The following is a 12,400-nucleotide window of genomic DNA, read 5'->3' as shown; positions in this document are numbered from 1 at the left end:
CGACGACCGCCGAGCACCGCCCGAACAGGCAGGGGAGCCAACTTCGGCGGGAGTCGTGACACACAGGGGGTTGATCTGCTCCAGAACCAGTGATGCTGAACTGTATCTTCACCTCTTTATCAATGGTGGACCTGATCTGAATGTATAAATATTAACCATGTTAAAACCAGAGTAAAATCCTGAACCAACCATTTGTCCTTTCAACATAAATCTACAATCACTCACCTGCGCCATATTATTGGGGAAGGAGTCTCTGTGGATCTCTGGGAAGTTGATGGGTGTAAAGACCCAATCCCTTTTCCTTCTCACCAGACCTACCAAAGGCTTTGTAAACTTTAGAAATGGAAGATATTTAGGCTGTGCCAAAAATATATTTACAAATTAGAAAAATAAGACCAGCCCTATGGCACTTATGCAGGTGGAAGACAAAAATGAATAGAGTTATTGAGGAATGAAACTGACACTAAGTTGTAAGCACCACATTCTCACCTGAGAGACAATGCCAGCATCCTCATGGCCGAAGCCCTCTGTGAGGAGATCAAATTAATATGAACTGTTTTAAAGCAAACAATGCCACCACAGTATGTTGCTACTACTCTGCATAATGCATATTAAAATAATCTTGATTTGACAAATCTCCTTTATTAGCCAATATTCTAAACAGTCAAATAGGTCACCCTCAGTTTCTTCCCCTCCAGTCAGTGGATAGTCAAAGCCATTTCCTGACTGTAAAGTCTCAGACATTCTCCCCAGGGCCCAACCCTGAGGTTTGAAGGAAAAGGAATATTGTTATTGTGCCATGAAGTTAAACGTTTTTATGTGTCTCAACACTCCAGCCTTTTACATTTGAGAGAGAATGTTTCATATTATACAGCAGTACAGAATGCCAGCTTTTACTTGAGCATATTTTCATACACATCTGTTCCCCTGTTTAAAAATGAAAGCACTTTATACATCCAGTCCCCCCATTTGAAGAAGTCATAAGTATTTGGACAATACACTTACAGTCGTCAAAGTTTAGTATTTGGTTGCATATTCTACATCAAGCTTTTGACACTACAAACTTGGATGCATTTGAGGTTTTTTTGGGATAATGTTTTCCCCAATAGGATCTGAAAAATATGGCTAGATTGTAGAATCAAAGCATAGTTTAAAATATATGGGAGCTGGTTTTAGGTCAGTAGCAACCACCACCCGGTATCCATCCAGAACACAAGGAGTCAGTATTTCAGTTTCAGGGGGTTAAATAAATGATCCACACACACACAAATCCAACATCACTCTGACGGTAATTGTGTCTGACAAGGATTGTGGTTCTGAAAACAGAGGTAAAACTTAAGACTATAGCACTGACATGCTTAACAAGATAGCACAGACTTGTGTATAAAAGCACGGGCTATACACTGTAGCAGGAAATGTGTGTTCACATGGCAGTAACCAACAGAGGCTATAGAACTTGTAGACAAGTAAATTGAGTAAATATACTCATGTAAACAGTACAGTGTTGTCAGTACATCTACACAACATTAACACACCCCTTTCCTGCAGTCAAGTGGTCAAATCGCCCTCTAGTGGATTCATGGGTGTAATGTAAATATTTAATATAACTAATAAACAAAATGCAGAGAATGCGATGTTTATGTGTCGAACGGTTTTGTTATATTTCAGTTTTCTGGGATGTATATAAAGTGTAATATTGGGATGCAAACTCAACATTTAATACATTTCAACTCTATATCTGACATGGTACAGCTGCCTTCTTTTTTTGTGCCCATAACCATGTGTGTGAGGTGAGTACTTTTGTTTCAAAATAGATTTGTTTAAGACTACCAAGAAACACTATGTGACCTTGATTTAGCCCACTGTAGTAAAAAGTTAGCATGAGCGATATGCACAGAAAATAGTGAGAAATGCTAACAAATGGCTAATCACTAACAGCATGCTAAATACTAATTAATTCTGAATGGAAATGCTAATGTTAGCTCTAACACTGGTGGGAGTGCAAGCTAGCTAACAAGCTAGCAAAAATGTTCCAGAAGAGTGATACGCTTATCAGACCATGATCTAAAGTTACTATTCTGGAAAAACATACAGTTGAAGTCAGAAATGTACATACACTTAGGTTGGAGTCATTAAAACTTGTTTTTCAACCACTCCACAAATTTCTTGTTAAAAAACTATCGTTTTGGCAAGTCGGATAGGACATCTACTTTGTGCATGACACATGTAATTTTTCCAACAATTGGTTACAGACAGATTATTTCACTTATAATTCACTGTATCCCATTTCCAGTGGGTCAGAAGTTTACATACACTAAGTTGACTGTGCCTTTAAACAGCTTGGAAATTTCCAGAAAATAAAGTCATGGCTTTAGAAGCTTCTGAAAGACTAATTGACAATATTTGAGTCAATTGGAAGTATACCTGTGTATGTATTTCAAGGCCTACCTTCAAACTCAGTGCCTCTTTGCTTGACATCATGGGAAAATCAAAAGAAATCAGCCAAGACCTCAGATTTTGTTTTGTAGACCTCCACAAGTCTGGTTCATTCTTGGGACCAATTTCAAAATGCCTGAAGGTACCACGTTCATATGTACAAACAATAGTACGCAAGTATAAAAAACATGGGACCACACAGCCATCATACCTCTCAGGAAGGGGACACGTTCTGTCTCCTAGAGATGACCGTACTTTGGTGCGAAAAGTGCAAATCAAACCCAGAACAACAGCAAAGGACCTTGTGAAGATGCTGGAGGAAACAGGTACAAAAGTATCTATATCCACAGTAAAACGAGTCCTATATCGACATAACCTGAAAGACCGCTCAGCAAGGAAGAAGCCACTGCTCCAAAACCACCATAAAAAATCCAGACTACGGTTTGCAACTGCACATGGGGACAAAGATCGTACTTTTTGGAGAAATGTCCTCTGGTCTGATGAAACAAAAATAGAACTGTTTGTCCATAACGACCATCGTTATATTTGGAGGGGAAAAAAGGGGGAGGCTTGCAAGCTGAAGAACACCATCCCAACCGTGAAGCACAGGGGTGGCAGCATCATGTTGTGGGAGTGCTTTGCTGCAGGAGGGACTGGTGCACTTCACAAAATAGATGGCATCATAAGGTAGGAAAATTATGTGGATATATTGAAGCAACATCTCAAGACATCAGTCAGGAAGTTAAAGCTTTGGTTGCAAGTGGGTCTTCCAAATGGACAACGACCCCAAGCATCCCTCCAAAGTTGTGTCAAAATGGCTTATGGACAACAAAGTCAAGGTATTGGAGTGGCCATCACAAAGCTCTGACCTCAATCCTACAGAAAAAGTGTGGGCAGAACTGAAAAAACGTGTGCGAGCAAGGAGGCCTACAAACCTGACTCAGTTACACCAGCTCTATCAGGAAGAGAATGGGCCAAAATTCACCCAACTTATTGTGGGAAGCTTGTGGAAGGCTACCTGAAACGTTTTACCAAAGTTAAACCATTTAAAGGCAATGCTACCAAATACTAATTGAGTGTATGTAAACTTCTGACCCACTAGGAATATGATGAAAGAAATAAAAGCTGAAATAAATAATTCTCTCTACTATTATTCTGACATTTCACATTCTTAAAATAAATTGGTGATCCTAACTGACCTAAGACAGGGAATTTTTACTAGGATTAAATGTCAGGTATTGTGAAAAACTGAGTTTTAATGTATTTGGCTCAGGTGTATGTAAACTTCCAACTTCAACTGTACGTGACTACTCAGACCTCATAACCGAGGATAGCTTAATGTTATTTTTAGATTTTTATAAAGCATTTGACACAGGGAAGCATCAGTTCCTCTTCCACTCCCTTGAGCAAATTGGCTTTGGAGATTTTTTCTGTAAGGCTATTAAGACTCTCTATACGAATGGTAACAGCTCTATCAAACTAAAACATGGCACCTCACCTAGATTTGAGTTAAAGAGAGGAATTAGGCAAGGTTGTCCTATCTCACCATATCTGTTTTTATTAATCATCAAACTTCTTACAAATTATTTATATATAGTACAATGTATTTCCATAGCTGGTTAAGAAATTATTATAAGCCAGCTGGCTGACGATACTATACTTTTTCTGAAAGACGCTAGTCAGATTCCAATATTGATCAATGTGATTGAATCCTTTTCCAAAGCATCTGGTCTATATCTTAACATTGATAAATGTGAACTCATGGCTGTCAAAGTTTGTATGTCACCCTCATATTATGGTATTACAGTGAAAGAAGAACTTACATATTTAGGCATAACCATTACTAAGGATCAGAAGTCTAAAGGCTTACTAAATTTTAACCCTCATATTTAAAATAAAAACACAAAATAAACAGAAGAAGCTAAATAAATGGCTACAGCGAAACTTATCCTTAAAAGTAAGAGTCCTAATAACCAAGGCTGAGGGTATCTCTAGAATAACATATGCCGTTCTAACTTTATATCTTGACGGTAAAATAAGAAAAGAGATAGACCAGATGCTTTTCAACTTTCTGTGGAGAAACCGTACCCATGACATTAGGAAAACTGTTGTAATGAACACTTATGAGTATGGTGGGCTGAATTTTCTGGACTTAAATAATACTTTTAAGATCAACTGGATAAAGAAATTCCCAAGAAGACCCAATTCTACGTGGAATTTTATGTCTTCTCTACTTTTGGTGGCCTTAACTTCATGTTGGCAACTATAATATTGACAAATTTCCAGTGAAACTCTGCTTTTTCATCAGCATTGTCATGATCCTTAATTTATAAGCATAATTTTTTTCCACACATATATTATATTTGGAATAATCGGGACATATTGTACACTGCTCAAAAAAATATAGGGAACACTAAAATAACACATCCTAGATCTGAATGAATGAAATATTCTTATTAAATACTTTTTTCTTTACATAGTTGAATGTGCTGACAACAAAATCACACAAAAATTATCAATGGAAATCAAATTTATCAACCCATGGAGGTCTGGATTTGGAGTCACACTCAAAATTAAAGTGGAAAACCACACTACAGGCTGATCCAACTTTGATGTAATGTCCTTAAAACAAGTCAAAATGAGGCTCAGTAGTGTGTGGGGCCTCCACGTGCCTGTATGACCTCCCTACAATGGCTGGGCATGCTCCTGATGAGGTGGCGAATGGTCTCCTGAGGGATCTCCTCCCAGACCTGGACTAAAGCATCCACCAACTCCTGGACAGTTGGTGGATGGAGCGAGACATGATGTCCCAGATGTGCTCAATTGGATTCAGGTCTACCTGTGCTGCTGCTCTAGTTTCAACTGTTCTGCCTTATTATTATTCGACCATGCTGGTCATTTATGAACATTGAACATCTTGACCATGTTCTGTTATAATCTCCACCCGGCACAGCCAGAAGAGGACTGGCCACCCCACATAGCCTGGTTCCTCTCTAGGTTTCTTCCTAGGTATTGGCCTTTCTAGGGAGTTTTTCCTAGCCACCGTGCTTCTCCACCTGCATTGCTTGCTGTTTGGGGTTTTAGGCTGGGTTTCTGTACAGCACTTTGAGATATCAGCTGATGTACGAAGGGCTATATAAATAAATTTGATTTGATTTGATTTGGGGAACGGGCGGGCCAGTCCATGGCATCAATGCCTTCCTCTTGCAGGAACTGCTGACACACTCCAGCCACAAGAGGTCTAGCATTGTCTTGCATTAGGAGGAACCCAGGAGGAACCCAGGGCCAACCGCACCAGCATATGGTCTCACAAGGGGTCTGAGGATCTCATCTCGGTACCTATTGGCAGTCAGGCCACCTCTGGCGAGCACATGGAGGGCTGTGCGGCCCCCCAAAGAAATGCCACCCCACACCATGACTGACCCACCGCCAAACCGGTCATGCTGGAGGATGTTGCAGGCAGCAGAACGTTCTCCACGGCATCTCCAGACTCTGTCACGTCTGTCACATGCTCAGTGTGAACCTGCTTTCATCTGTGAAGAGCACAGGGCGCCAGTGGCGAATTTGCCAATCTTGGTGTTCTCTGGCAAATGCCAAACGTCCTGCACGGTGTTGGGCTGTAAGCACAACCCCCACCTGTGGACGTCGGGCCCTCATACCACCGCCATGGAGTCTGTTTCTGACCGTTTGAGCAGACACATGCACATTGTGGCCTGCTGGAGGTCATTTTGCAGGGCTCTGGCAGTGCTCCTCCTTGCACAAAGGCGGAGGTAGCGGTCCTGCTGCTGGGTTGTTGCCCTCCTACGGCCTCCTCCACGTCTCCTGATGTACTGGCCTGTCTCCTGGTAGAGCCTCCATGCTCTGGACACTACGCTGACAGACACAGCAAACCTTCTTGCCACAGCTCGCATTGATGTGCCATCCTGGATGAGTTGCACTACCTGAGCCACTTGTGTGGGTTGTAGACTCCGTCTCATGCTACCACTAGAGTGAAAGCACCGCCAGCATTCAAAATTGACCAAAACATCATCCAGGAAGCATAGGAACTGAGAAGTGGTCTGTGGTCCCCACCTGCAGAACCACTCCTTTATTGGGGGTGTCTTGCTAATTGCCTATAAGTTCCACCTGTTGTCTATTCCATTTGCACAACAGCATGTGAAATTTATTGTCAATCAGTGTTGCTTCCTAAGTGGACAGTTTGATTTCACAGAAGTGTGATTGATTTGGAGTTACATTGTGTTGTTTAAGTGTTCCCTTTATTTTTTTGAGCAGTGTATAAATATACTTCTTTGTTTTTAGAATATTGTTTCCGAAATAATATCCTATTGGTGAGCCAACTTGTAAATGCAGAGGGTCTTTTACTTAATTATAAGGAATTCTTATCACTTTACAAGATTCCTGTAACATCTAAAGATTTTGCAATTGTTTTAGATGCCATTCCCTCAGGTGTTGCTTTATTATTCGGGAACGGGTCAAGACCTCACCCTGAGAATATTCCTACGATTACCCCTGTTGACTCTTCAGTAGGAACGATTTGTTTTTCTTTTAGTCCATTCAACAACAAAGGAGCTATACAAGCCTTGTTTCAAAAGGATGTTGTACCTTACGTCATGCCATATTGGAATGGGTTTTGTTGATAATGTCTGTTGGGGAAAAGTTTGGATGTTGCCACACACATACCTACTTACTAACAAAATTAAAGAAGTTTCTTTTAAAATTATTTATAAATATTATCCTGCCATCCACTACATGAAGAAGTTCTTTTTTTTAAACATACATTGAAATGGTACCTTTTGTAATGACCACCCAGAAAGTGTTGCGTTTTGTTTGGCATTGTATTCATGTAAGGAATTTGTGGCAAGACATCAGTAGATTTATAATTGAACACATTTTTGAAGATTTTACACTATTATGGAGAGATGTGCTGCTTGGATTCTTTACTTATGATAAAATAAGTTGAAACTATTTTATGTAATTCATTTCATTATTCTGTTGCCAAATGTCATATTCACAAATGTAAATTTACAAACAAAACACCACATTTTATTACCTTGCAAAAATAAATTAAACTATATTTTAAATACAATTTATTATTATTATTTTTTAAAGCTGTTAGAATTATAAATGTGTGTATATCCCTTAAGGTCCTTGTGTAATGTGATATTGTACCCCCTAGCCCAAATGTCCTTTGTATGTTTGTTATACATACTCCATGTACTTATATTCCCAATGTACTTTTTGTATTGATTGTATTGTATAAAAAAAAACTTTAAACCTCAACGCCAATATGGAGTCAACATGCAACTGTAAGTAAAAATGTATGTAAATAAGTTAGAAATTGTGCTACTAATGCACATGACGTCACAAACACGTCTCGTAAAAGTTATGATATTTTTGTTTGGTTACCTTTTGGAAATTGTAGAAGTAAAACATTTTCCTTCTTCAGAAGTTCCAGCTAGGCAGGCAAACGTTATTTTGCTAATTAATTTGCAAGCTATCATACAGAGAGGGTATGTCTTTTAAGTGTTTGGAATGCAGCCACCAACTCCCCTCAGCCCTCATATTAAGTGGACACTTCTGATGACGCTTCATGACATCTGACGAGTATACACTTGCAGGGCAAATGGCAAGGGAGGAAGGAAGGAAGGATTTTTAAATGGACCACCCTTGTCCGGAAATTCGTCACTCGTTCATGCCGCGATGATTGTGTTTTCAGCCACCGGTAGCTTGTGGGAGCTTTATATGCCCTACGGTCAATTATGATTGCATGTCTACTTATATTAACTATATAATTATTAATATAGGCCTACTGTATGATAGCTAGCAAATGTAACCGATGTGAAATGGCTAGCTAGTTAGCGGTGGTGCGCGCTAACAGCGGTTCAATCGGTGAGGTCACTGGCTCTGAGACCTGAAGTAGTTGTTTCCCTTGCTCTGCAAGGGCCGCAGCTTTTTTGGCATGATGGGTTCGAGCCCAGGTAGAGGCGAGGAGAGGGACGGAAGCTATACTGTTACACAAATTAATTAGCTAACTTACGTCAGCTTGCCTAGCTGGATCTTCTGAAGAAGGAAAATGTTTTATTTCTCCAAAAGCTAACCATACAAAAACATAATTACTTTTACGAGACGTGTTTGTGCATTATTAGTAGGACAATTTCTAACTTATTTACATTTATTTTTACTTACACTTGTATGTTGACTCCATGTTGAGGTTTTAAGTTTTGGCTGACTTTTTCTTAGGATGTACAATCATCGCAAATTTCATTATGGGGTGTTTCAGGCACCGAAGTGAACATAATTGAACACTCGCAAACTTATTTAAAAACGAGGGCAGTGGGGTTTACGTTGCAAACTTTTCTTGCTTGGCTAATCATTTGGACCTACGACAAAATGGTCAAGGGGATTCCCCCAAGGGCATAAGGTGAGGGTAAGTATATTAGGGTGTGTCTTTTATGAGTTTGAAACACAGCTGGTGTGTCTTAAGTGTTTGGAATGCAGCCATGGTATCAAGAACAAGATTAAACTATCTGAAACGAGTCACTTATGATTCCCCACATGGCAGTTTCTTGTCATTGTTGGTAGCTATCTGGCCATCCAGTTGCCATATTTATACAATAAACTTTTTCCATAATGTTATCGAGCCAAATAAGAAGGAATATCACAGCAACTTGTAGGACGTTACATGCTGACCAGACCGGAAACGTCGCGTGCGCGTGCGTCACAAAATACATTTAGAAATCCATGTTATTCAATTATTACACTCACACTGCTCATACAGGCCAACGAGCGTCTGCGATGCCAAGGGCTAAAATAGAAGCAATTTCTATTTCTGACGCAGATTGCGCTGAAAGTCCTGCCTCTCCCATCTCCTCATTGGTTTATAGAAACAGGTACCCACATGCCATCTCCTCATTGGTTATACCCACGTGGGTGATTGAAAGACAAACTGTTTGCCGGTAGTCGTGGTAATACTATGAAAGTTTAGATGCCAATCACCATATACAGTGGGGAGAACAAGTATTTGATACACTGCCAATTTTGCAGGTTTTCCTACTTACAAAGCATGTAGAGGTCTGTAATTTTTATCATGTGTACACTTCAACTGTGAGAGTCGGAATCTAAAACAAAAATCCAGAAAATCACATTGTATGATTTTTAAGTAATTAATTTGCATTTTATTACATGACATAAGTATTTGATACATCAGAAAAGCAGAACTTAATATTTGGTACAGAAACCGTTGCTTGCAATTACAGAGATCATACGTTTTCTGTAGTTCTTGACCAGGTGGCTAGGTCACTCCAGGACCTTGAGATGCTTCTTACAGAGCCACTCCTTAGTTGCCCTGGCTGTGTGTTTCGGGTTGTGGTCATGCTGGAAGACCCAGCCACGACCCATCTTTAATACTCTTACTGAAGGAAGGAGGTTGTTGGCCAAGATCTCGCAATACATGGTCCCATCCATCCTCCCCTATATACGGTGCAGTTATCCTGCCCCCTTTGCAGAAAAGCATCCCCAAAGAATGATGTTTCCACCTCCATGCTTCACAGTTGGGATGGTGTTCTTGGTTGTACTCATCCTTTTTCTTCCTCCAAACACAGCGAGTGTAGTTTAGACCAAAAAGCTCTATTTTTGTCTCATCAGACCACATGACCTTCTCCCATTCCTCCTCTGATTCATCCAGATGGTCATTGGCAAACTTCAGACGGGCCTGGACATGCACTGGCTTGAGCAGGGGGACTTTGCGTGCACTGCAGGATTTTAATCCATGACGGTGTAGTGTGTTACTAATGGTTTTCTTTGAGACTGTGGTCCCAGCTCTCTTCAGGTCATTGACCAGGTCCTGCCGTGTAGTTCTGGGCTGATCCCTCACCTTCCTCATGATCATTGATGCCCCACGAGGTGAGATCTTGCATGGAGCCCCAGACCGAGGGTGATTGACCGGCATCTTGAACTTCTTCCATTTTCTAATAAATGCGCCAACAGTTGTTGCCTTCTCACCAAGCTGCTTGCCTATTGTCCTGTAGCCCACCCCAGCCTTGTGCAGGTCTACAATTTTATCCCTGATGTCCTTACACAGCTGTCTTGGCCATTGTGGAAAGGTTGGAGTCTGTTTGATTGAGTGTGTGGACAGGTGTCTTTTATACAGGTAACGAGTTCAAACAGGTGCAGTTAATACAGGTAATGAGTGGAGAACAGGAGGGATTCTTAAAGAAAAACTAACAGGTCTGTGAGAGCCGGAATTCTCACTGGTTGGTAGGTGATCAAATACTTATGTCATGCAATAAAATGCAAAGAAATTACTTAAAAATCATACAATTGGATTTTTGATGATAAAAATTACAGAGCTCTACATGCTTTGTAAGTAGGAAAACCTGCAAAATCGGCAGTGTATCAAATACTTATTCTCCCCACTGGAAGTTCAAAGATGAAAAAGCATGGAAGGAGGAGAGATGACTAGAAACGATTCGGTTGGCCGTTTTACGTGCGGATTAATTGGTGGAGTAGAGGAGCTTGTGCATTTCAGGTAAAATAACAACTCAATGTTTATATCCCAGGACAAATTAGCTTGCAACTGCAAGCTAGCTAAATAGGACAAATTACCTAGCAAGCTAAATAGCAAAATTGCCATACATGTTGAATGCTTTTCGACCTGTCCCAAAATTAATGTAATTGGTTCAGAGTTTGTTTTGATATTTTAACCTGTGTGTCATGATCGCATTTGGTGTAGGGGGACAAAATAAATTTATGCACGATAGCACACGCGCGCAGCCGGTTTGGGTTCGGTGTAAAGAAGCAAAGTTCAGTTTTCCTCAAAATAATAATTATTGCAAGCTATGACATGACTTAATAAAATCAAATTGAATAATGTTGCAAGAGAAAATATAATTTGCCCTCATTTAGCTCGCCAGATCATTTGCACAAGGGGGAATGGTATATGGCCAATATACCATGGCTAAGGGCTGTTCTTACGCATGCCGCAACGCGGAGTGGTATACTGGCCATATATACCCGTGGTATACTGGCCATATATCACAAACCCCCGAGGGGCCTTATTGCTATTATAAACTGGTTACCAACGTAATCAGAGCAGTAAAAACAATTGTTTCGTCAAACCCGTGGTATACTGTCTGATACACCACGGCTTTCAGCCAATCAGCATTCAGGGCTCGAACTACCCAGTTTATAATTGTAAATAAATCCCCTTTGTGCATGTGCATTACCATAGATACATCCAACAGGAAAGTTTGAGGGATGAAAGTTGGACAGAATCTCAATCTCTGAGCAAGAAACATTTGGAAGAACATTAAAAAAACGGATGCTAGGCTATTTTCTGGCAATTGTGCTGTCATTATGTGCCTTTAACCTTTAACTAGGCAAGCCAGTTAAGAACAAATTTTTATTTACAATGACGGCCAAACCCTTGCTTAACCTGGACGATGTTAGGCCAATTGTGGGACACCCTATGGGACTGCAGATAACGGCCTCTGTGATACCGCCCGGGTTCGAACCCGGGTCTGTAGTGACACCTCTAGCGTTGCGATGTAGTGCCTTAGACCGCTGTCTAAGACTTCAAACCGTTATAAATGGCCCATTTGCAAGATTTACATTTTAATAGGCATAGGCTGCAGATTAAAATCTGGGTTTATGATTGTAATTTGACTTTGCCATGGTTTCCTTAGATAAAGGCAGGAAGCCTATAGCCCTTGATAGGTCTACATCTAATTTCAAGTAGTCTACAGTAGCCTAGAAAAGATGTAGGCAAAATGTAACCTGAACGATTAAGCAGCTTGTTTAAGATTAATTTCAAGGTAAGAAGTACTTCTTTCCCAATAGCCTGCTGGAATCGGCTACTGAGGATGGTGTCATCATTTCGATCACTGAATTAAATATGAATAATATGTATATGAACTGAAAATGTTTGTCATGATTTGACCTTATAAATATATATATATATATTTTT

This window comes from Oncorhynchus kisutch, linkage group LG4 (genome assembly GCF_002021735.2).
Source record: "Oncorhynchus kisutch isolate 150728-3 linkage group LG4, Okis_V2, whole genome shotgun sequence".
NCBI lineage: Eukaryota > Metazoa > Chordata > Actinopteri > Salmoniformes > Salmonidae > Oncorhynchus > Oncorhynchus kisutch.
This window is presented reverse-complemented; position numbering follows the sequence as displayed.